Genomic DNA, 26,116 nt, shown 5'->3' with positions numbered 1-26,116 from the left:
AGGTTTTTAACATTTGATGTTTTATCGTGTTTTTAATATTCTGTTGGGAGCTGCCATGAGTGGCTGGGGAAGTCCAGCCAGATGGGTGGGGCATAAATAATAAATTATTATTGTTGTTATTATTGCTATAATTATTATTCTTTTGCAAGAGAAAAGGGGGCTCATCTGTCACTGACACCCATGGCAAAACCCCATGTGGAAATCTGCCCACAGAACAGAGAAAGCAATTGTCGAGCAACCAGAAGTGACCCACAAAAGCGAGCCAAGCTGCATGTTACGAGGGCTGCATTGAGTTTACAACCCAGCATGTCATTTCCATTCCACAGATAGGAATTGGGAAGAGCATATTTGTCCCTGGACACTGAAAGAATCTGGTTGGAACCGAGTCCGCTGGTCCCTCTGGACCTGAACTGTTTCATACAAGGCCTTTTCTTCCTTCTTTCCCAGGTAGGGCAAGGAAATCCTGGGCTCCGCATGTTCCCTGCCAGCAATGCTGCTGTGGGTGGTGTGGTGGGGGGAGGATTTTGAGCGAGAAGACAAGAGGCTCTGCGATGGCAACAGGCTCTCATCCCTGTTGCTTAGGATGCAAGCAGCGTCGCCTCCAAAGCCTTGCAGCTGCGTGGAGCAATTCAGAAATTGCCTTGTTGGACGACAACGTGCCAATTTCTCAAATCTAAAGCCATTTCCAGTATTACAGGCTGTGCTGCCGAGCCAGGAGGGGCTGCTTCTTCGGGGAGCTGAAATTGAATCTGAGGTGGCTATTAACCCACATTAGCACAGCACGGTCCCTTCTAGAGTGCTTTGTGGGGACGTGCATGTTCTCTGAAGGGCTGGGCCAGATCCAGCAGGGTGGAGAGCAGGAGGGGGCGGTGGTGCCTGAGCCGGATTTCTCTTTGAGACAAAGCTGGGCTGCTGGGGAAATGGAGACCAAGCCTGGAATCCCAAAGGTTCCCTTCATTTCCCTCCCCTGACGAAGGGCCTGCCGATCTGAGATGCTCCAGTTCTGTATCCCATTCCAAGGAAATTAGACTGCCCTTGGCAGTCATTGGGAATGGCAGCACCCCAGGCCACTTTATGCAGCCATCACATCTGCCAGAGTCACCCAAGGATTTGCTGTGGTTCTTCATTCTTTCAAAGTTTCATAATTACCAGTGCCGGCTCTACCAATGGGCAGAATGAGGCAGCTGCCTCAGGTGGCAGATGCCAGTGGAGAGCAGCAGCATCCCTGCCATTTCTGCTGAATCCCCTCAGCTAGCCTGCCCTTAAGCTTCTAAGCTAACCCAATGTCCTCAGGCATGGTGGAAGGTGCTGCTTCGTTGAGAGTGTAGAATTAAGACTCAACTTCCAGCCCGGTCAGGTTTTGTACGGGGTCTGGGATGAGGAGGGTGTGGTCTTGCCCTTTGCCTCAGGTCCTGAATGGCTCAAAAATGGTTTGCAATGGCATATAGAGGACTATGTTGGTGTCTCGTGGCAGCCGCATTTGGCCCACAGCATTTGATGGCGTAGTCTAGACTCAAGGGAGCAGAGCGTCTTACAGATGGGCTAAAGGGCTGATCTGCAAACGAAGGTGCCCATCCTATGATCCAGCACCTCTACATATCCCAATCCCAGCCAGAGATTCCTAACCACTAATCTCTGCTGCTATCCTGCATGGGTTGACACGAAAGAGCGGTGGAGCACTGACAGAGACTGCTGAGGAATAGGTTCTCCTTCCTTCTCCTTCCTAGAGAGCATTTAGAGCAGGATGGGTGAAAATTTAGGTGGACCCAACCTTTGAGGCAACAAGATTGGTCAGATGACCTCTTAAGGTCACTTTAAGTTATGTATGCAAGGGTGCCTATCACTGGAAAAGAAGGATAAGGTAGGGATGGACAAATGTGTCAATTTTGGTTTCTCTCAATTTCTCATTTCCCCCATCTTCAATCCAGTTCTCCACATTTCTACAGCAATTTGTGAATTTAAAATTTGTCAGCATTTGAGCACAATTTTCTCTTAATATAATTTTCTCCTAACTTTTGGAGGCAGTCTTGGCCAGTATACATATTTTTTGCAAGCAGTTTCCCCAAATGTAATGACATTCTGTTTGCCATTTTCACTGCAGATGCATTCAGTCAGCACAAGGATTTCCACTTGTGCAATAGAACTCTCTCTTCTCCTCACCATCCCTGTGCCAGATCCCCTCTCCAAATCTGCTCCAGAGAGGTGGGGAAAACCCCAGGTTTAGGGGGTGACGTGGGAGCAGATAAAGTGGCAAAGCTTTGTTGCCCAAGCACAAATCCTTGAGTTGATGAAAGTTGCCACGTAGCTCTACTTTGGACGTGACCTCCGATATGCAGTAGAACAATGGTACTCTGTGCTCTCCCCACTGTGCAAGCAGTTTAGCAGAGCGGCTGCATGCACAGCTGGGCACCACTCGCAGAACATTGTTGCAACCTCAGATCCCCACAACCCTTCCATCAGAAGAGAGGAGGGTGCTGCAACTGGATTCCTGGTGCCCTGCTGTGCATATGGGATCCCCAGTTGGTGATTCCATGATCCGGATTACGCTAATCTGCACCTACCAACACCGGTAAAAAATGACTTGGGAAACTCCATCCAGACTGCAGAGCAATTACCTGTCATTAGGAGAAAACCTATTAGTGCCGTGTTCCCTGTTGTGCAAAAGACCTTCCCACCTGCTGCGAAGATGCTGCAGGAATGGGGAGAGGCCAGGAGAGGAGCTCTTTTAAGGGCTATGGATGGAGAAGGAGGCCCATACCATGACAGCAGAGGCAGCATAAGGAGAACTCTCTGCACGGGCTGTTTAGGACGAGGAGCTTACATGGCTAATTGCTGACAGGGTGCTGCTGTCAGCAAAATGTTTCACTTTCGTGTCTCTCTCTCTCTCTCTCTCTCTCTCTGTGTGTGTGTGTGTGTGTGTGTGTGTGTGTGTGTAGGCATATATGGAGAGAGGCACAGAGAGAGAGAGAGGGAAAGAGGTATTTAAGGCATTGGTTAGTTAATGAGTGGAGTTTGATTGATGGCTCAGCAGCTTTCACAGTAGGAGAAGCCTGGCCCAAGGCTATTACCACTGCGACTTAACTTGCTTCCTGGGTTTCTTTAGAGCCCAGGGTGTGTGCATGCATGTGGGTGTGCTTGCACACTTTGCGCATTTGAATTCATTCAATGTAGCTCCTTAATCGGCTGCAATGTTCGCCAAAAGCGAGACACCGTGGCTTAAAAGACAGGCTTGTTATCACAAGCCTTATAATGAGGGTGCGGAGACAAAGATGGACCCTGCTGTATGTTGAAGACTTCTGAGGTTACCAGCTTTTTCTGCAGCTTTTAAAGAAATCACAGTTGCAGAAGGACCATAGGGCTCAGAGCTCAGAGAGGCACCTTATACTGGCAGAGTGGGGGAAAGGAGCCATCATCCCCCTCCAATGTCTTCATCTTTAACAAGCCCTATCTTTTAGGACTGATAGTCCTGGGCACAGAGATGGTGGCCACAAATTTAACAGCTGATCCCAGGCAACTGGAAAGGATGCTACGAGGGCATCTCTCACCCCTTGTCTTCCACCAGCCTGTTCACCCATCCCTATCCTGCTGTTGGGCAGGTCTTTTTTCTACAACAGGTGCCCAGGTGATGGGCAAGCACCTTGGTCAGTTGAGTTGACAGCATTGGGGCAGATGGTCAGTAGAGCCAAATGCTTATATGTCAGAGGTCCATATATGTTGGATTTGTGATGGGGTGGGTCTTCATTCACATCAATGACTGGTGGATTCTTAACCTGGCCTACCTTATTGGGTTGTTGTGAGGACAAAATAGGATAACCCCATGTACAATGATCTGAACTCCTTGCAGGAATGGTGAGAAAAGAGAGTCATATATAGACATCTAGAGCACCCTTCCCTGAATGGCTGCCATCCAGATCTTTGGGGGTTTTAAAAAACAATTTTATTGAAGGTTTTTAACATATTGAGCACTAAACTAGACCCTCCAAGTGTCCCTATTTTCCAGGGACAGTCCTGGATTTACAGAAGCCACCCTGGTTTCTGATTTGATCCCAGAATGTCCCTCTTCTCCTCAGGACGTCCCTATTTTCATCAGAGAAATGTTGGAGGGTATGGAGTTATCTGACCCCTAAGCCAAGGAGATAAGTAACTATTCAACCTTTAGAAGACATCTGAAGGCAGCCCTGTATAGGGAAGTTTTTTTAATGTTTCATGTTTTCTTATGTTTTTATATATGTTATATATGTTGGAAGCTACCCAGTCAGATGGTTAGAGTATAAATAGTGAAATGAGGATGATTGTGGAATAGGACCTCCCTATTTTCATCAGAGAAATGTTGGAGGGTATGAAAACCCAGCACATTTCTGAAAATATATTAAAAAGAAATATATCCAAAAAGAAGAATGAATCATAGAATCATAGAATCGTAGAGTTGGAAGAGACCACAAGGGCCATCGAGTCCAACCCCCTGCCAAGCAGGAAACACCATCAGAGCACTCCTGACATATGGTTGTCAAGCCTCTGCTTAAAGACCTCCAAAGAAGGAGACTCCACCACACTCCTTGGCAGCAAATTTCACTGTCGAACAGCTCTTACTGTCAGGAAGTTCTTCCTAATGTTTAGGTGGAATCTTCTTTCTTGTAGTTTGGATCCATTGCTCCGTGTCCGCTTCTCTGGAGCAGCAGAAAACAACCTTTCTCCCTCCTCTATGTGACATCCTTTTATATATTTGAACATGGCTATCATATCACCCCTTAACCTCCTCTTCTCCAGGCTAAACATGCCCAGCTCCCTTAGCCGTTCCTCATAAGGCATCGTTTCCAGGCCTTTGACCATTTTGGTTGCCCTCCTCTGGACACGTTCCAGTTTGTCAGTGTCCTTCTTGAACTTCTTGAATGACAAAAAAGATGTTTTGGACTACAACTCCCATCAGGCCCAGTCAGCATTTTTGGGAAAGGCTGACCTAGATGTCCTGGGGCCAAGACTTGGAGACGTTCTGCATATCTGTGCAATACCCTGATGAGTATTTGCAAAAGAAAATAGTTCTGGTTTTGCATGTAGTCTTCCTGGAACCTGGTAGAACATGCTGGTAGAACTCCCACCCCCACCCCCCAATTTAAATGTCATAAATGAATACAGTTTTACTGCAGCCTTCCAGCATTTCACTCCCCACAAACATTAGAATGGCCTTCATTTTAAAATTCTCTATCCTCCTGCAGAGCTTATCAGGCCCAGTGGCGAGTTCCAAGCCTGATAGCATCATGCCAGACAACACGGCAACCTCTGCCAGGAACGCTTCAGTCCAGCTCCCAAACGAGACAGCCGCATTGTGTCTGCTGCCAAATAGGTGCTGCTGTTGGCAGGCTGGCTCCAGGGCATACGACCAGCACACACCAGTAAACTTTGCACCTAGGCAGGCATGTACGCTGCAGGGTTCCACGCATGCAAACGCATTCAGCAAGCACATAGTTTCCAGTGTACAGTGGACGCTCGGGTTGTGAACATGATCCGTGCGGGATGCACGTTCGCAACCCACAGCATTCACAACCCGCAGCGGCTCGTCTGCGCAAGCGCGGGTTGTGATTCAGCGCTTCTGCGCATGCGCAAAGAACAATTTAGCGCTTCTGCGCATGCCCGACCACCGAAACACAGAAGTAACCCGTTCCGGTACTTCCAGGTTTCGGTGCATCTGTAACCTGAAAAAACGCAACCTGAAGCATCTGTAACCCAAGGTATGACTGTATTTGAAGAGTCACTCCACATGGGGAAAGGAATTGCATGCCGAACTTCTTCTTCTTTTGCACCGTCAAGGATGGCACACACAAAAGTGGATGCTCAGAAGAACCCCGCTTGAGCAGAACCAGCCACGACCCAGTTCTGCCAGAGCCACTTCTTGGAGAAGTGAGCAGAGAACCAAATGCATCTTCAGAAAAGATGGGGCTTGAAAATCCAAAGCCCATTTAAGCCTTTAGTTGACTCCAGCACCCTGCCTGAACAGCATCCCAAGTGTGCTGCTCTTGGATTCATATACCCTGATCAAGATCACTTGGGGCTTTGTGTTGTTCTGTTTCATTGCCTTAACCCTTGCTTTTTGCCTTCCTTGGACGTGGGTGGCGCTGTGGTCTAAACCACTGAACCTCTTGGACTTGCTGATCAGAAGGTCGGCAGGTTCGAATCCCTGAGACACAGTGAGCTCCCATTGCTCTCTCTCAGCTCCTGTCAACCTAGCAGTTCGAAAGCACGCCAGTGCAAGTAGATAAATAGGTATCGCTGCAGTGGGAAGGTAAACAGTGTTTCCATGCGCTCTGGTTTCCATCACAATGTCCCGTTGCACCAGAAGCGGTTTAGTCATGCTGGCCACATGACCTGGAAAGCTGTCTGTTGGCAAACTCCGGCTCCCTCGGCCTGAAGCGAGATGAGCACTGCACCCCATAGTCACCTTTGACTGGACTTAACTGTCCAGGGGTCCTTTACCTTTTTTCCTTATTCTGATCAATATCACTTGGGGCTCTGTGTGGTTCTGTTTCGTTGCCTTAACCCTTGCTTTTTGCCTTCCTGGTTCCTCCCACAGCTCCATCTGGAATGGAATGGTTACTGGCTAAGAGCCCTGCAATAACTTCACCCAGAAGCAGGTGCTTCTCCTGCACTGTCCAAGCTATGACCTTGCCACAGTGTGTGCCACAGTGCCTTTGACCTTTTGGGACCCACGATTTCCCTCCTTGCACATTAACACAAATCACTGGTATTCTCCCATTTGGGCCCTTCTGTGTACAGATGCTCTACAGATGTGCTCCTGGGAGGAGAAGCTGCTTTCTCTTAAGTGCACACCTGAAGTGTCCTTTAGTGTATTGAAGCTATTAGATAACTGCAGGTGAATGGTGTGAAAACCAATGGAATTATCTCTCTCTCTCTCTCTCTCTCACACACACACACACACACACACACACACACACACACATCCCAGAGACAAGCTTTAATATTTTTTGGGGGGGAGGAGGGAATCTATTATTGCCTTCCCTCCCCTCATCTCTGTCCACCTTATTCAGACAGGCCTTTGAAAACTAAGGTGCAGATAATGCTGATCGTTAGGCTGCTATCGGGGCAAACTATATATTAACTGCTGTTCCTAAATATGTTTTGATGTGTTTTAATTATTGCTCGCTCGTCTGTTTTTATTTCCTTGAATTTTATAGCGTTGTATTTAAATGTGGGAAGCCGCTTTGAATCCCAGCTTGGGAGAAAAGCAGGATATAAATACTTTAATTAATTACCGGTAATCAATCAATCAATCAATCCTCTCCCCCCACGTGGTAAGAGCAGAAGAACTGCAGACATCCTAGCGTTGCCTGTTCATTCTGATATCCTGCAGTTCTTCGCGGGAGAAAATAAAGCACTTCAAGCAGAGCAGGCGAGAAACAACAAAATCCATTCCTCACCTGATTCATATTTATTTTAATAATAATAAAGATCTGACAAATGTAATCACTTAATTGTGCAGCTGCATTAAAGCATTGTGTGGAGAGAGAAAACTTATTCTCAACCCCCAATGTTGTCTGACGAGTTACGTTAAATTATGCAAATAGCTCTTAAACAGGAGATGGTTTCTCTGGTTTTTATTTCATTTATTTCATTTAATTTCCCCCCTTTTTCTTTTGGAAATGCAATTTGTTTTTCAAATGTTGTTAGTGTACCTATAGGAGAAAATGCCCATGAGGTGTGTAGGGGACGGGAAAAGTCCACTTTTTGGATGCAGAGATTCCAAACTGGTTTACAAGCACATATGATTCATTTTCAGACCTTTTGAGTCCTCTTCAGATTACCTGGTTAATGAGCATTCATCCTGACTTGCTCACATGGAGGTTAGATTATAGTCAATCTTTATTGAGCATCTGCTCTGATTTGTTTGCAGGGAGGTTATACAACAAAGAGCGTTCATCCCACATTTGTCATGATTTGCTTACAGAGTGTTTGTACATCTACCCATTAGTCATTTGTGCATCCCACACCTTTCAGTGCATTACTTGAAACCCTGGAGAGCTGCCACCAGTCAGGGGACACAATACTGGACCAATGGCCTGATTCACTGTAAAGCACTATGCTCCTAGGAGCCAGCCTCTTCTGAAGGTGGTGAGCACTCTTATTTATGCCCCATTAACAGACGTGACGGGACGTGGGTGGCGCTGTGGGTTAAACCACAGAGCCTAGGACTTGCCGATCAGAAGGTTGGCGGTTCAAATCCCCGCGACGGGGTGAGCTCCCATTGCTCGGTCCCTGCTCCTGCCAACCTAGCAGTTCTAAAGCACGTCAAAGTGCAAGTAGATAAATAGGGACCTCTCTGGCGGGAAGGTAAACAGCGTTTCTGTGCGCTGCGCTGGTTCGCCAGAAGCGGCTTAGTCATGCTGGCCACATGACCCGGAAGCTGTACGCCGGCTCCCTCGGCCAATAAAGCGAGATGAGCGCCACAACCCCAGAGTCGGTCATGACTGGACCTAATGGTCAGGGGTCCCTTTACCTTAACAGACATGACTTTCCCCTAAAGAATCCTGAAAACTAGCTTGTAATGGATGCTGAGAATTATAGCTCTGTAAGGCAAGAGGGGTATCTCCTAACAACTCTTGGCACTCCTAACAAACTAGATTTCCCAGGATTCTTTGGGGGAAGCCATGGCTGTTTTAGAGTACAGGCAGCAACAGGTTTTCTTGGGGCACCACGTGCACGCTTATGTGGAATGGCGCATAATCGGAACACCCGCTTGAAAATGCCTGCAAACGCTCCATTCTGCCCCCGCCCTGTTCCACCCCTTTTAGTGATTTTTTGAGTCATTTCTAGGTTGGGCAAGATGCGCAGTCACGCACCTATCAGATGCCCCTAAAACAGTTGCTGCCTGGTGTGTGTGTGAGAGGGAGCGAACCACATGTCTGGTGTCTCTGCATTCTGCAGCATGAATATGACTCTTCCAGTTTTTCTTTTCTCTGTTTCTTGTTTTTCCAGTCTTAAATTTAGTTCTCCACATTTCTGCAGCAATCTGTGATATTTTTAATTCTCTCAAAGGTTTGTCAGCATTTTAGTGCAAATTTTCCTTAATATGCCCATTTTTGTATGCAGATTTGACTAATATATGCATTTTTGCATGCAATTTCCCTCTAATAAAATGCATTTTTGTGTGTCTGTGGTTTTTGCAACGGTATGAATTTCTATTCAGCCTTTTCGCTAACATGCATTTTTGTAGGCATTGTTTGGCTGGAGTACTGGGGAAAGCGCATCTTTCGGAGCCTAATGGTGCTTCAAATTTGTGCATTGGTTCAAAATCTAGTTCTTCATTAAAATGTGAGCAGGTAAGTAGTCCATTTGCCTGAGTCAGAGCCCCAGAAAAGCAATCCAATAATACCAGCCATGCATCAGGAGCGTGGCTCTTCCACAACCCATGTGGCTGTTCTGTGGCACCCACACACCTTCCTTCCTTTACTTCCTTCCTCCAGGTCAGGAGAGCTGCTGGTACTTCTTCGCCTCAGCCCAGAGAAGCCGCTTTCTTCCTAATCATTTATGATCTGCCAGAGGTTCGGGTTTCATTTCCACCCAGCAGGAAAAATCAATCATGTTTAAATTATTCAATTAAAAAAAGAAAAGAAAAAAGACATGTTGGCTGACAGCTTCTCTTCCTCCGCTAAGCAAGCAGGCACCTGCGAGAGGGAAGGAACATCCATTGCACGAGTGCCCATTTCATGAGGAGGCATTGTGGGGTGAAGAGGCCACATAAAGAATTGCACTCGCTCTGGGCCATGCATGGGCAGGCTGGTTCCATTTGTCTGAGAGGGAAAGGGATGCGCCGAGGAGCGAAAGGAGCTGTATCCTCCATCAGATTGCAACACTACCAATAATCTTGAGTCGCCACAAGTCCTGGATATCCCTGCTTCACCAGGGGAGGCCCCCACACTACGTGTCTGGGTCCCTGATCAGCTCTCAGATACACCCCCATCTTCCATAGAAACATAGAAAGTCAGGCAGTGTCCTGCTAGCTGTCAGTAAGGCTTCTCAGTGTGGGATGTAATCCACTGGGAGCAGTCAAGTACAACATTCCTTGTTTTCCTAGAGTGGACATGCAAGGGAATGTTTGTTCCAACCAGTCGAAACTTCCTGTTCCTCCTGGCCTAGAGCGTCCTTCTTGCTGCATGTGACTAGTAGGTGGGTGTGACCTTTCCAGATCTGGTAAAAGGTCAAAACAGGCTGCCACTCTCTCTCTTTTCCATTTTGCTTTCGTCCTGTGAACCGCTGGACTGCTAGCCTGCAGTCACTAGGTAAATCTCACTTTTGGGGTAAACCTGTTTGTTTATGTTTGAAACTTTAAGCCTTAAGCCTGCCTTTAGGGATCACACACTGCTCTGCCAGATCGTTAGTAAACTTTCTTTTTGTTACTGATGAATAAGACTGTGGTGTCTTTATTCTTTTAGGAGGGATTCAGGGGGGTCTTACCAGGAAAATATTAGAACACATTTCAATCTGGAAAAGTGAGATTGAATTGAGTATTGTCTTAAGAAACTCACACGTGTTTGCAACAAGTTTTCTGTGGTGTAAAGGGGAATGCACTCTGCTAAGTAAAGGAACTTGCTAACACAATATATCCTCTCCTGCCACCCTGAACATCCCCACACTCAGGAGGAAGGGAACGTGCATGGCATCACCTGGGTGGATCAGGGCCTGGTTGAAAGCCAGGAAGGGGTAGCTGCCCAGTCTGAGTTACAGTTTTGCTGAAGCAATGACTCTGGACCAAGTTCCAGGCTTCCTGACCTGGTTCATTGGACACCTAGCCCTAGCTCCATTCTCATCCCTTACACCAGAGGTCCTCAGACTGTGGTCCACAAGCTCCATTTAGGTGGCCAACAGGAAGAGGCTACAGAAAGCCAGGAATATCTCTACATGGTTCTGAATATGATTCCACACCCCACCCCCTTCTGACAACAGAGATAAGGTCATTTAGACCAGGAATGGATTTATCTGACAGCCTAACAAGGACCAGGGCCTGTGATTCGTATAACATTAATCTTCCACCATAAAATGTGCCATTCTCAATGGTCTGCCTGAGGTCCCCTTGAATTTCATAATACACCCCCAGTTTTGACAATGATGAATGGCACTGGGAGGGGTGTATTAAGCATTCTGCCAATTTCCAATAAGTCCAGGGTAGGAGGGGCTGGAGGGATTTTGAGAATCATCTTCCCTCTATGGGCAACTGTTTTTTTGCACCCATTTCTCATAATACTTTCTTCCTTGGAATCCTTCTTCAGTTTGCCTCCCCTCTGCCCCACCCAGGTCTGGGCCATGTCAGCTTCATGTTGCCTGTGTCTCTACTACCTTGTGATTTCTTTCCTACTCCATCCTTGACTAGGGATGGGAAAGAAATTTGATTCACTTCTACCTAATTCTCATTTTCCGAAACAGCAGGTTTTTTTATTTGCAATATTTGCACTTGGCCGAATTTTGCAATGCAGTACTCCAGCTGAGTAAAGCATGCATTAAAATGCATATATTAGCATATAATATATCACAACGTGTTATACTAGGGGAAATATAAATAATAGTGGAAATAAGCTTTGCTTATTAATTAATATGTGCATATTAGGCAAAACTGCATGTACAAAATGTGTGTATTTGGGAAAATTTGCACTAAAATGTTGACAAATTTACATGATACCTTTTTTGGGGGGGGGATGCAAACTGAGCATGCTAACGTCTATACCTGCATGGAGAACTGAACTAAAGTTTGGAATAATGAGAAGCTGGGAGAAACTGAAATTGGCATATTCGCCCTTCCATCTCCCCGATACACCTTCTAAATCCCCAATCCCTTCCTGCTTCCCTGTTTCATCCTCATAAACTGACTTGAAAGCTCCTTGAGGCTGTGACTCTGCCAGCCACTCTTCTGTTCTGTTCTCAATGACGAACACGCAGTTGGCTTTGCTTAGATCTGAAGAAGTTGCAGTGGACAGAAATGACTTTTATGTCTTGCATTATGTGGAGGAGACTTGAAAGAATCTTGACTCAGGGCAGCGCTATGCGATGGAATTTGAGACCATCTAGCAGAATGTCAATTATAAATGTGTAAGACTTTCCCTTTATGCCATAATAACACAAGACTCACAAGCCAGTCACTATCCCCCCCCCCCCCCCCCGCTTTGGATTCTCTCTCTCTCCTCCTGTGTTTCGTTCCTCTTCCTTTCCTGCCGGCTGTGATAAATCTGTGTTGAATGCTGATGAAGTCCGAAGTGCAGTCTGATCACAGCCACTCCATTCGTCTGCTAATTTCCTCAGATCCAGAGCTGTAATTTCTCTTGCAGATTGGGCAAGGATGTAATAAATGCCTCCTGCATTTCCTTCCACAATCAGATTCGGCTTTGCAAGGGTATGTGGCAAGCAAGGCAGTTGTAGATTGTCATCTTTTCAGATGCATTTAGGCTTGGAAGGTGCAGAACTGGAGGTCACTCAGGGAACAGCGTTGGAAGATTGCAGCCCAGGTGTGGCTGAGGCTCCCACAAGTCCTTCTGGGCTCTCATGCCAGCTGCTGTCAATATCAGAGGTGTCTGCTTCTAGACCCAGCCAGAATTGCCATAGGATGCTGGGCTGATGGGGTTATGCCTGTGCTGCGCTGACATAATCCAATAATGATGGATTACTATTATTTATTATTATTATTATTATGGCTCCTTACCCACCCTTCACTATAGGGCTGCACAGTGGGTTACGACAATTTAAAAATAGAATATTTAAAACAATTTAAAGCAAATTGCAGCTGCAGGAATAATGTGGTCTGCTCTGCAACAGCTATGCTTTGCCTCCACAGCTGGAGGCAGTAACGCTTCTGGAAACCAGTTGCTGGAAATCACAGGAGGGCAGAATGCTGCTGTTGTGCTCAGGTCCTGCTATGGGCTCCCAACATGCATCTGGGCGACCACTGTGAGGGCAGGATGTTGGGCTAGATGGGCCACTATTCTGATCTAGCAGGATCTTCTTGTGTTATTATGAGTGGATATTGTGGGTGGGTGGGGAGGCAAGTACCGTAATATAGTCAAAGGCCAAAGAGGTGTGACTTCAGCATACAATGAAACTATGTAATGCAGGTGTCTGACACACCTCTGTAGGGAGGGAATCTTTAGTCTGAAACATCTGGAGGGCACCAGGTTGAGGAAGGGCAGTCTATTCATGTGCAATTTTGCAAGCACTTTTTTAATTAAATTCATTTCCTTCCAATCCTTCTCATTATATGTTTGATATAACATTGTGCGGATGAGTACAGTGGTACCTCAGGTTACATATGCTTCAGGTTACATACGCTTCAGGTTACAGACGCTGCTAACCCAGAAATAGTGCTTCAGGTAAAGCACTTTGCTTCAGGATGAGAACAGAAATCGTTCTCCAGCGGCGTGGCAGCAGCAGCAGGCCCTATTAGCTAAAGTGGTGCTTCAGGTTAAGAACAGTTTCAGGTTAAGTATGGACCTCCGGAACGAATTAAGTACTTAACCTGAGGTACCACTGTACTTTTACTATGTAAATAACTTTGTCTTGTTTTTTTAAAAAAATGATTTCTTTGTTTCTTATATTTCTTACTTCTTTATTTCTTTATAAATTTTCTTTTTTATACAATTTTCTTTTTTTTTTACCTGTTAAGAGATAGTACATAAAGTTTGTATAGACATGCAAGCCGTTTAATCAATAAAGAATTGATAGTTCAAAAAAATAATTTAAAAAATTCATTTATTATAAAAATTCATATATAGAATTCATATAAAAATTCATATATCACCCCAGTGGCGTGGCGTGGGTTGCTGGTGCCCGGGGCCACACTGAGGGAGGGAAACAGACAGAGAACCCATGTCGACAGTGTCTCACTTCATCCAGGAGATCACAGCCACAGAGATAAGAAAAAAAGAGTCGTTGAGAGGTCTTGAGAGGTCACTTTCTGGTTCACATGAAGAAGCCATTCTCAATGGGGCCCAGCCATGGAAGTGCGCAGCTGTATTGAGGAAGCACCGGGTGTTGAAATTTTGCACCCCTAACAATTTTGAGCTGGGGCAACCTCTCCTTTGACCCTGCTACACCACTGCACCACCCTTCCTCATAAGATCTCAGGGCGGTTCACAGAATAATTTCAGCTAAACATTTCCCACCAAATTTACTCCAGCTCATTTCTGGGTCTCAATGGCTTGAGTAGAGCAAAAAGGTTGATGCCATGATAAGGAAGTTTTAACAGAAGCATACATTTCCACCCCAGGTTCTTTGCTGGGAAGCTGCAGTGCCTTCGCAGCACATTGATTAATCCTTCCAGGAGACTTTGTTCTTCTTCCCAGAGTGCAGAGTCATCTCCCACTTTGTGTTGGCCAATTGGATCTTGCTGACACAAGTCTAAGCTGACTGGGAAGGCCAGATGATCCGTACGCGGCTGTCCTGCCATTCTGAGGCTCTCTGGATCTCAGCAATTATTAATGTGTGTTGGTGGGCAGATGGTTTGCTTTCTCGACCAAGCCAAACTGAACAAGCCTCGCCTCTTGCCTTTTAACAGAGAACATCAAATCAAAGACTCCTAAAAGCAGAGTGGGTTAAATATGGGAGCAACCTATCACGTTTTTGCCTCCACCGTTCCATATCGGTTTTTAATTCCTTTAATTAATGAGTTGTTTTCTTTTTATATGCTAGTGTTTCCACAGTAACAGCCCAAACCTAGAGCTCAGCAGTTGGGTGAATAATGCCAAATTGTGTTTAATGCATTCATCTCTCTCTTTCTCTCTCTCTCTTTCTCTTTCCCTCTGTGTTTCATTTCAAATACATTTCTCAGTCACAGGAATATCTTGGCAGCCTTTTCCTACAGCAAGACTGGCAAGCGGTGTTTCTTCATCCTTTTCCATTTGCATTGCCTTTAATTTATTTTACCTTCTGGGTGGAATAAGCCATTGCACCTTTGTCCAAGCTCTGACCATCTTGAAACGGAGTCTGCAAGCTGACCCCATGACTGCAATATTAGCCTAAATTTTGTATTCTTTTGCTTTCCTCCCTGCCCCCCAAACCCACTGCTTTGTGTAACATCTTTCCCAATGAACAGTTCTGGCAAACTTGGATCCTTGCACACTTTTGTGACATTTTGGTTGGTTCCAGTAAAAGTAGCGCCCAGCTGTGGATTTGGCACTAATAAATAGTGAAATCCTATATGTGTTTACTTGGAAGTTAGTCCCACAATGTTTGGTGGAGTTTACTTTCTAGAGAGAATTCTTGAATTCTGTGATAAATGAATAGATGTAAAATGATGTTTTGACACACAGGATGTAAAAACAAGAATGTGTGTGTGTGTAGCTGGGATGTCCTCACACACAAACAAAACTCACGGCAATCAACTAAACGCAACCAACCATGCTCTGAACTAAATGCAACCAACAAAAATAAATGGACAAACAAAGAGCCTATCCTCACAACACACACACACACAAAAAAAAAACCTCTGCACATATGCTAACCAAGAGAATGAAAGATCATTACTGACCTGTGAACTGTATGAACTGAAAACAGAGACACTGTATGTACCCTTGTAAACTCTGAAAATCCTTTAATAAAAACAACTTTATAAAAACCTGGCAGGTATGCAGGCCCACTGTACAAAAGGTGTGTGTTTGGGTTTGTTTTGTTTTTATAAAAAAAAAGAAGATACAGTGGTACCTCGGGTTACATACGCTTCAGGTTACATACGCTTCAGGTTACAGACTCCGCTAACCCAGAAATATTACCTCAGGCTAAGAACTTTGCTTTAGGATGAGAACAGAAATCGCGGGGTGGCAGCGTGGTGACAGCGGGAGGCCCCATTAGCTAAAGTGGTGCTTTCAGGTTAAGAACGGACCTCCAGAACGAATTAAATACTTAACCCGAGGTACCACTGTACGTAGGTAAGAGTTGCATCCATTGCCTTACGCACTTTTGCCTTTAGCCTTGCACTTCCAAGGCATGCAGCCTCCAGAAGGTTTCCCATGGCCTTTGACCTGAAAAGGCTTCCTCATCCCTGCCTTCTGTTCCTCTCACCTCTCCAGATTTGGTTCCCATCCTGCTTTGGCTCCTCTGAACAAACCACCTCTCTGCTTTAGCCACTGGATGCCAGCTAAATGGATTGCTTAACTCCCAGCTAGACTTGATGACAAATCCCACTTTTGTTGTTACTGGGCAGCCAGACCCCAGAGCACTCCTGGGGGAGCAGGCAGGAGGGAGGGAGGGAGGGATATGTGCCTGCCAGCCAAGCTCTTGACAGGTACCTCCTTAGAAATACAAACAGGCTTGATGATCATGTCAGCATCCGGCTGCTCCTGCTGGTATCATCAACTCGCACTTATTACCTTCGTTAACCTCCACAAAGATCATTTTATCCCACTGCGTTGAGGAATGTGAAACTGAAAATGCCCAACTGCAGGAGGTTTTGTTTCAATGCCTTCTCGATATCTCTCTCCCCAGCCCTCTTCCTGTGGTATTGCTGAACATCTTAATCAGATGGTGTGTGCGTTTAATTATCCAAAGTATAGGTTTTATATATTTTTTTTCATTCCTACGACTACTTAATCTAATGGAAACACATTAGGCCTTCCAAGGTCTGCAGTTTTTCATTTGTAATTATGACTTCTCTTAATTGATGGCGACTCAGAGGTTGCGACTGTGGGAGGTGGGGTGGAAGAAAGATGGAGAGGGCAGTAGAAACATAAGGTTTTTCCCCCCTCAGACTTTGGAGTCTGGTCCCTGGACAGCACACAGTAAAAACAAACACAAAAACATAAAGGACCCCTGGATGGTTAAGTCCAGTCGAATTCGACTATGGGGTGCGGCGTTCATCTCTGCTTTCAGGCCAAGGGAGCTGGCGTTTGTCAACAGACAGCTTTCTGGGTCATGTGGCGGGTCATGATTAAACAGCCTCTGCCGCAACAGGACACCATGATGGAAACCAGAGTGCACAGAAATGCTGTTTACCTTCCCGCCACAGTGGTACTTCTTTGTCTACTTGCACTGGTGTGCTTTCGAACTGCTAGGTTGGCAGGAGCTGGAACAGAGCAACAGAAGCTCATCCCTTTGCACGGACTTGAATTGCCGACCTTCTGATCGGCAAGCCCAAGAGGCTCAGTGGTTTGGACCACAGCGCCATCTGTGTCCACACACAGAGCTACAGGGGAATGTGCTTGCATATCCGCAGGGGAATAGGCTTATCCATGGACTGGGTTATCAATGATACCAGGCTGGGGCCCTGCAGTTCCTTTGGACTAGGGCTCCCATCAGGGCTCCTTCTTTGCAGGCATCTGTTGGCCAGCGTGAGAAGAGGATGCTGGACTAGATGGGCCCCCCTTGGACCTGATCAACCTGCTGCTTCTGTATGGCTCTGCTTATGTTCTCAAGCAGCACCTAACAATGTTTGGAACCTCACATCCCCTCCATTGGGCAGCATTGTGGGCACCTTGCCACCGGTCCATTCTAGCTCTTCTTTTCTTTTGTTGCCTCAGCTGGATTAAACCTTGCAGCTGGGCGCATTCCATTCCTTACCACTGGCTTCAGGATATAAACGGCTGGGAGGAAATGACCTGATTTCTCCACAATACAGTATTTATTGCACAAATAATCGCTAAGGCCAGGAGCTTAGTCAGGTTGCAAGAGGGATTAGACTAAAGCTGAAATCGATCCAGAACCAATAAGAAGCCGGGGGGGTCAATGAATTAACAAATAATGAAGTAATTAATACTGAATTAATGGTTGCCTCACCTTTTGTTGGGAATGTGAGAAAATGAACAAGTGAATGGCTAACTCTTTACCTGCCTTGTTTGTGAAGTTCTGCACCAGGTGGATTTGCAGTAGTTTATTTATTTTATTACACTATTTGCCACATTTATATCCCACTTTCTTCTGCAAGGAGCTCAAGGTGGCATACATGGTCCTTCTCCCTCCCCATTTAATCCCCACAATAACCCTGTGAGGTAAGTTAGGGTGAGAGGCAGTGAACTTCATGCCAAGGGAGAGATTTGAACCCTCATCTCCCAGGTCCTAGCATGACACTGTAATCGTCCTGGTTCTCTAAAACTAGAAACAACACAAACCAGTTAACAACATCTCTAAATTAGAACAGGATAATTTTAAGTGAGTACAGCAAAGGACTTCTGGTGCATTTATGCAGACGCTGTAGATTCCAGAGTGGGGAACGCACTCGTTTTGCAGGAAAAGAATACTTGCAAGTTCAGTTAAAATAGCTGATGTGGTATATATTTACGTCTCAGAAGTTAGGGTCTCTCTGTGCAGAGGTTGCTGCTTTCAGTGTGCAGAAATTCCAGGCCCACCAAGGGAGAAAATGACAGATTTCTTTTTTTCTATACCAGCATCGGCGGGCCGTTCCTCCTCCTCGTCCCTCAAACAAGTGACTCTGCTCTGACTTTGGCCGCCAGAGGAAATATGCACAATTGCTCTGTCAGTGCTGCTGACGTCCCCTCCCGCCTGTCTGCTCCTGTTAACATGACGCTGCTTAGTCCAGGCAGCAGGTTGGAAAGGTGCTCAGCATGGAGGTATGGCGCTATCTCTGAACACTGGCCTGTCTCTGGAGTTCAGGGCCCACCAAGCCTCTTCCACGGCCTCAGCCATTAGTGTCTTGTGCTCCCTGCAGCTGCACTGGAGGAAGAACCAAGCAAAGGGGCATTTGCCACTACAGAAATATTTCTGCCTGATCTGCAGCAGTGTAGTGCTACCAGTGTCTGCTTCCCACCTTTTGCAGGGTGACGGATCAGATAATGTACGCTAAGCAAACGCACAAACAACATGCATCAGGGTTGGCACAGAGCAGTGAGGTGTAAAAAAGGCAATTTGAAGTGTTCTAGGGAAACGCCGGCCTCTCTGCGATGCTGATGGATTCTTAGGAAGGTGTGCCTCTCTGTGCAGCAAGGAAACGTCTGCAGCTGCCCTGGGAGCCGGGTGAATGCAAGCAGCCCAGGGCTGGGTTGACCATGACGTATGGAAGCTGCGGAGTAGAGCCCAGCCACATGGAAAGGGCAGGGGGCTGTTATAATGGGCTCATCCACACTTCTGCTTAACCCATATTTTGATCATAAAGTAAAGGTAGAGGGACCCCTGGCTATTAGGTCCAGTCAACTCTGGGGTTGCGGCGCTCATCTCGCTTTTTTGGCCGAGGGAGCCAGCGTACAGCTTCCAGGTCATGTGGCCAGCATGACTAAGCTGCTTCTGGTAAATCAGAGCAGCGCATGGAAATGCCGCTTACCTTCCCGCCGGAGCGGTACCTATTTATCTACTTGCACTTTCACATGCTTTCAAACTGCTAGGTTGGCAGGAGCAGGGACCGAGCAACGGGAGCTCACCCTGTTGCAGAGATTCGAACCACCAACCTTCTGATCGGCAAGTCCTAGGCTCTGTGGTTTAACCCACAGTGCCACCCGCATCCCATTTTGATCATACTGTGTGCCAATTAATTCCACCGGGTGCAAGTGCTTTTCTTGTCGTTCTGCAGCTGTGCTTTGCAAAAAATCCGATCTTACCCATTGAATCAAATCTTATCAGGTGCATGGAAAATCCAAAGAGGTATTTTGCTTAACAGAGGTTCAATTCAGTGGGTAAGGTCAGATTTTCATGAGGTGCAGCTGTGGAGCAACAAAAAAAGCACTCAGACGCAGGAAAATTAATCGGTACACAATCCGATCAAAACATGGGTCAAGCAAACGAGTGGATGAGCCCAGTGTCTGCAGCTGTGAACTTTCTTAGAAATGAAGCACTTCAGATGGGCCTTAAATTGTGTCTCCGGGAGTAATTCATCACAAGGCTGGGTGGACCATGATTTCAGCAATTTCTGTGCCAGCATTTCCCAAACATCCAATAACTGGAGTTAGAAACACCCTTCAGAGAAGCCTGTCCTCTATGATTCTGCATGAGCTGCAAATCTGAACTTGCTTCCTGAATGGAAGGAAGCAAACACACAAGAGAGGCATCAGGCAGCCTCCTCTCAGGCAAGTGATCATGCTGTGTGTCTGTATTAGAAGCAGATGGAACAGCAAAAAGGGGGCAGAATTACATATGCATACCAATGCTGTTTGAGAGGGTGTCAGCCAGAGCGAAGCAAGCGATCCCACAGAGACACAATGGGCAACCTCTGTTGTGGACGAACAACTACAGGAGCCTTTATTATTGGTTTCTCAGGGCCCACTGGCTGTTCTCTCTGCATCCCATTTGCAGGAACAACTGTTGTCCTGTTCTGGCATCCTGAATCTAGTGTGGGGGGTGAGGGTTTTTGGAAGACTTGGCTGCCTGAGGACTCAGCTCAGAGCAGGAGAGGAGCAGTCCAGAGGGTAGATAGACTAGGAGCAGATTCAAGACAAGACATCCAATCAAAAGCAACTGGAATTGGGATGCAGGCAATGGGTAGAAGCAATACTAGGGAGTATTTCGTTCCAGACTGCCATGCAAGTCAGGGGAGCTGTCCAGCAGTCGTGGTGCTAAGCAGGAGTTGTCCAGAAGGGAGCTGGAGTAGGAACAGATCTAGAGAGGCTGTTGTTTGAGCTGGTTTCAGGCAGCAACCAAGAGTTTAAGTTTTGATCTCCTTGGCAGATTTGATTTTATCTCTGTTGTCTATTTTTATTCAATTGCACTGTTTGCTAGCTTTTAGCTGTAGCTGGCTGCTGTTTCTTTTACCTATTCTTATGTTTCTATCTGTTATTTTATTGTGTTCTCGTGATTGTTAGGTGGGGGGCATTGGGGATGGAGAGGCAGGATATACATTCTCATAGAGAAAGATGGAGCCGGGCTGCCCATCATTCCTGGTGCATCAGCAGGTTCCCTGACAGCGCTTATGGTCATACTTCCTCTAAATGAGTAGGGTTATGACATGGTGAGGGTGCCCCATAGCGCCAAGAGAGCATGCATTGTTGGGACCAAGTTTTGGTTCGGGGATTGTTCAGTCTGTTCTTGAAGATCCAGTAGGAATTAGGCAGGTGGCCAGTTCAAGGTGGGATGTCCAGTGGAGCACATTAGCTCCCCTCCCACATATTGGCAGTAACCCTGGTTGGGTTATTTTTCTAGTATCTGATGTCAGGGGCCCTCTGCAGCTATCCTGTCTCTCCCTAGCACTGGCTCAGGGTAGGCTCCCCTTCTAAAGATGAGGTATCATCCAGTTCTGGTTCTCGGAAATGGCAAATCCTGAGAGTTACACACAGATGGGTCCAAAGCATTTCTAACTCAGAGTGCTGTAGTGGTTAAGAATGATGGATTCGTAATCTGGTGAACCGGGTTCGCTTCCCTGCTCCTCCACATGCAGCTGCTGGGTGACTGTGAGCTAGTCACACTTCTCTGAAGTCTTTCAGCCTCACAGAGTGTTTGTTGTGGGGGAGGAAGGGAAAGGAGATTGTTAGCCGCTTTGAAACCTCTGAAGAGGAGTGAAAGGCAGGATATCAAGTCCAAACTCCTCCTCCTCCTCCTCCCCCTCCTCCTCCTCCTCCTCCTCCTCCTCCTCCTCTTCTTCTTCTTCTTCTTCTTCTTCTTCTTCTCAGCCTCAGTGCTCTTGATTCTTCCCTGGAAGGCAGTATGCAAGCTAACTGCCTTTCTGCTCCTTGGCCACCTCCCTTTTCTATTGTAATATTTATCAGCCACAGCTAGTGGCAAGGCTGAGCCATCAAGCCAAGGCTGCTTGCGATCCAAGAACGTTATGCAATAGTGCCGGTTCACAGAGATGTATAAAGGTGAAGCCGCCTGCTTCTCCCTAGAGCAGAGAGGAGTCCTCAACTCTGTGCAGGCACACACGCCACGGCCCCCTTCCATTGGATACCAAAGTTCCTTGTTAGCCTGGCAGAACCGACATCTGTCTCTTTTATGATGTCGGTTTACATTGGGAAATTTTCCGGGGAAGCTCTTTATTGTTAAAAATAAAAACCCTGCTTATAAGAGGCTTGGGATTTCGGCAGACGAAGCTGCTTATTATTTAGAAATCACACAACTTTCAAGTTTAATAGATTGCTCGCCTGCAGCCTTCATGGATTTTTACTGACACAATCTGAATGGTTGTTGCATATACTGTGCTGTTAACAGCATAAAACGGAAAAGGGAAGACGTGGGCCGCCTTGGCCAGGCAGGCAGGCAGAAAGCAGCCGCCTCATAGCCCTTCTTCCAAACTTAGGCTTCAGGGCACACAAGTTTAAACACTTTTAATTATACCAATAACCTAGTTCCTGCTGGTCAGTTTCTCAGAGCCAGCCTGCAGCATGCAAAGCCCAACTAATCTCTTCCCCTTGCCCTTGCTCTTCTCTTGCTGAACCCTAGAAGGCATCTAGCTGATGATGCCAGCACATACCAATAAAGCTGCCTTTATTCATAAGTCTCCCAGGCTGAAAACAGGAACAGGTAGAGAGAGCCCAGGGTAAATGTACTAAAGCTGAAGGCACGCTTGAATAGGAAGACCAACAGCATCCCCAGGCCTTTTGGTCTACAACATTTAAAATTAAGCATGGATGACAGTAGGCATTCCTGTTAATGTTGTCCCTAGAAATCTGACTAGCTAATCTGAATAATTGAGTGGATGCACCCCTGGTCCTAGGAACAGATGCGGTTTTCAAGATGCAGGTTGCTGGCTGCCAACACCATATATATGGGGAATATTCAGCCTTTCTTCTTATAGGAGCACAAGGAATTGAGAACATGAAGAATAAGATTTCGATGTGCAGAATTATGGGTCTAAGTAGCCAATGATACTGCTTTTGCAGATCAGGATGCATTAAGAGTTTGACCCACATTATTACAAGGAAGGTGAGAAAAGCTTCCCAAAGCCTGCTGCAGTTTAATGTGGGCGCATCAGACAAATCGCTAGATATATGTTTGCAAAGCTCAACCATTTAAATCCACCTCATTTTAATTGCAACTCCATTGTTCAATTGCTGTATTTTATTCCACCGTTCCTCCAAGGAGATCAGAGTGGAGCAATGGTTCTTTCCCCCCTTCCAATTTTATCCTCACAATAATTCTGTAGTATAGGTTAGCTGAGAAAGAGAGATGTGTGGATACTGGCTAATGGCCACCCCAAAGCTTCATGGCTCAGTGGGAATCTAAAGCCAGGACTCCCAGGTCCTATCCTGATGCTCTATCCATACAACCACACTGTCTCTCACCCGTTGTTTTTAGGATGAAATAATAATAATAATAATAATAATAATAATAATAATAATAATTTATTATTTATACCCCACCCATCTGGCTGGGTTTCCCCAGCCACTCTGGGTGGCTTCCAACCGAATATTAAAAACCATACAGCATCAGACATTAAAAACTTCCCTAAACAGGGCCGCCTTCAGTTGTCTTTTAAAAGTAAAATAGTTGTTTATTGCCTTGACATCTGCTGGGAGGGCATTCGACAGGGCAAGCACCACTACCGAGAAGGCCCTCTGCCTGGTTCCCTGTAACCTCACTTCTCACAGTGAGGGAACCGCCAGAAGGCCCTCAGCACTGGACCTCAGTAACCGGGCTGGATGATGGGGGTGAGGGCGCTCCTTCAAGTGTACAGGACCAAGGCCGTTTAGGGCTTTAAAGGTCAGCACCAACACTTTGAATTGTGCTCAGAAACGTGCTGGGAGCCAATGAAGATCTTTCAGGACTGGTGTTATATGGTCTTGGTGGCCACTCCCAGTCACCAGTCTAGCTGCCGCATTCTGGATTAATTGCAGTTTCTGAGTCACCTTCAAAGGTAGTCCCACATAGAGCGCATTGCAGTAATCCAAGCAAGAGATAGCTAGAGCATGCACCACTCTGGCAAGACAACATTGTGCTAACAGACTTCCTGCCTGCCCTCAAAATCTCCTCCAAACAGTCCCCCAACTATCAGGAGCAGATTTTGAGGGGTCATGGTGGGCTACACGGAAGAGTAGAGGAAAATAAAATTCTGCTCTATAAATGGAAATATGTTCCAGTTATCCATGGACAGCATTGGATAAAACCTTCAGTCTCACCAATATAAAGCCAGGGTGGGTGGGGAGGGATGGAATACAATCAGTGCTTTTTTTCTTTAAAATGTTTAGGGGTACTCTCATTTTGACTCAAGAAAATCACCATTTTATAGTTCAAATCGGGGGAAATTAAATACAGTAACTGAACAAAAGTACAAAGACTCACAAAATGTTTAGGGGTATCCGTAGCCCTGTGTCCTCCCAGGAAAAAAGCACTGAATATAACAAATATGATGACTAACTGAATTAAAATGTGGCAATTGGCCCTACAAATGACATAATTATGAAGTCCAGCTCAGGCAGCTATTTGCTTAGATTTAAATTTCCATCATACTGATGTACAGTTTTAATTTTGTAGATAACTATGTGCCATAATAAAACACAGAACAATAACATCAAGATAATGGAAATGTTTTGGCTTCTGCAGTCCTATGTTTTACACAAGAAGGGAATGCAATGGGACTCAGTGGAGGCAAGATTTCACCTCCATTTTCATGCTCTGTATTTCCCATTTCCAGTGAATCGCAAACAGTTTACATTAAATTTAACTAGCTTCCAGTCCCCTTTGCCTCTGCCTGTCTTCTATCTGAGTAGGAAGGAAGGTTGCAGACCCCGCAATTAGGAGGAGTGGTGAAACTTTCATGGGAGCAGTGAACTGAAAGGGACCATCAAGGTAAACAATAAACTCTCCTTTACCTGGCTGCTCTTTGGAGACATGGGTGAAAAGTTTACCTATCGTGTTAAATTTACATCACTGCATCCCTTGCGCTGGAATCTGTTCTCGTTGAAAGTGCATCGCCCCACCACCATTGATTAATTAGGAGTATCATTCATACATTCTCTTATGAAAACAACTTGCAGAAAAGGCTAATCAAATAAGAGAAGCCCTTTGAAATGAATGGAGGCTGCTCTTCTTAATATTTATTCATAAGGCATTGCACCTTGCTCTGCCTCGGGTGGTTAGCAGGGATGATGGTTCCAGCTCCTCTAGCTAAGTCCATTCAAAATAAAGGATGGGGATCTTGTGTCCCTTCAGATGTTGCTGGACTCCCAGGAGCCTTCATGGTCAGTAGTCAGGGATGATGGTGATGGGAGCAAGAGTTCAACAATATCTGGAGGATCTTTGGCTCCCCATCCTTGTTCTAAATCAGAGGTTAGCAACCTTTTTCAGTCGTGGGCTGGTCCACCATCCCTCAGACCATGTGGTGGGGCAGACTATATTTTGGAAAAAAAATATGAACGAATTCCTATGCCCCACAAATAACTCAGAGATGCATTTTAAATAAAAGGACACATTCTACTCATGTAAAAACACGCTGATTCCCAGACCATCTGTGGGCTGGATTGAGAAGGCGATTGGGCCGCATCCAGCCCCCGGGCCTTAGGTTGCCTACCCCTGTTCTACATAGTTGAACATCACCAACCTAGCTATCTTTAACTTCCTTCTCTGGGCATTAAGCAATAGCCAATATCAACCAGTTCCTTCAGTCTGCCAACAGAGGACTTGCTTTCAAAAGTTCCGCACCACTGGCCAGCTGTGAGTCCAAAATGAGCATAAAAACTTACCTAAGAACAGAGGAAGACCCCCTTCTGGATCAGACCAAAAACCTATTTAGACTAGCATCCTTTTCTCACAGTGATTACCAAAGTGTCCCTTAGGATGCCTGCCGCAACTGGGTAGAAGCCTCCAGGTTCCTTTGCTCAAGTAAACAGAACCCAGCCTCCATGAACCCATAGAGAGCTCTATCCTCCAAGAATTTGTTTAAAAATGTAAAGGGACCCCTGAAAATTAGGTCCAGTCGTGGCCGACTCTGGGGTTGCGGCGCTCATCTTGCTTTATTGGCCAAGGGAGCCGGTGTACAGCTTCTGGGTCATGTGGCCAGCGTGACTGAGCCGCTTCTGGCAAACCAGAGCAGCGCACAGAAACACCGTTTACCTTCCCGCCGGAGCGGTACCTATTGATCTACTTGCACTTTGACATGCTTTTGAACTGCTAGGTTGGCAGGAGCAGGGACTGAGCAACAGGAGCTCACCCCATCGTGGGGATTCAAACCACCGATCTTCTGATCCGCAAGTCCTAGGCTCTGTGGTTTAACCCACAGTGCCACCCGTGTCCCTAATAGTTTGTTTAGGCCCATTTTAAAGTT

At 46.2% G+C, this 26,116-nt stretch overlaps 1 long non-coding RNA gene across 1 annotated transcript in view; it reads left to right on the top strand.

Annotated features, from left to right (window-relative positions):
* The window catches only part of LOC310750761, a 78,568-nt gene that overhangs the window by 7,306 nt on the left and 45,146 nt on the right, over window positions 1–26,116 (top strand). Inside the window, exon 2 of the long non-coding RNA XR_014542240.1 lies at window positions 4,397–4,805. This is a non-coding gene — a long non-coding RNA (uncharacterized lncRNA). The remainder of the gene's footprint in view (window positions 1–4,396; window positions 4,806–26,116) is intronic.

This window comes from Podarcis filfolensis, assembly GCF_964270895.1.
Source record: "Podarcis filfolensis genome assembly, chromosome: 15".
Lineage (NCBI taxonomy): Eukaryota > Metazoa > Chordata > Lepidosauria > Squamata > Lacertidae > Podarcis > Podarcis filfolensis.
Note: the sequence above shows the minus strand (reverse complement) of the source record. Positions and strands in the feature narration are given on the sequence as shown.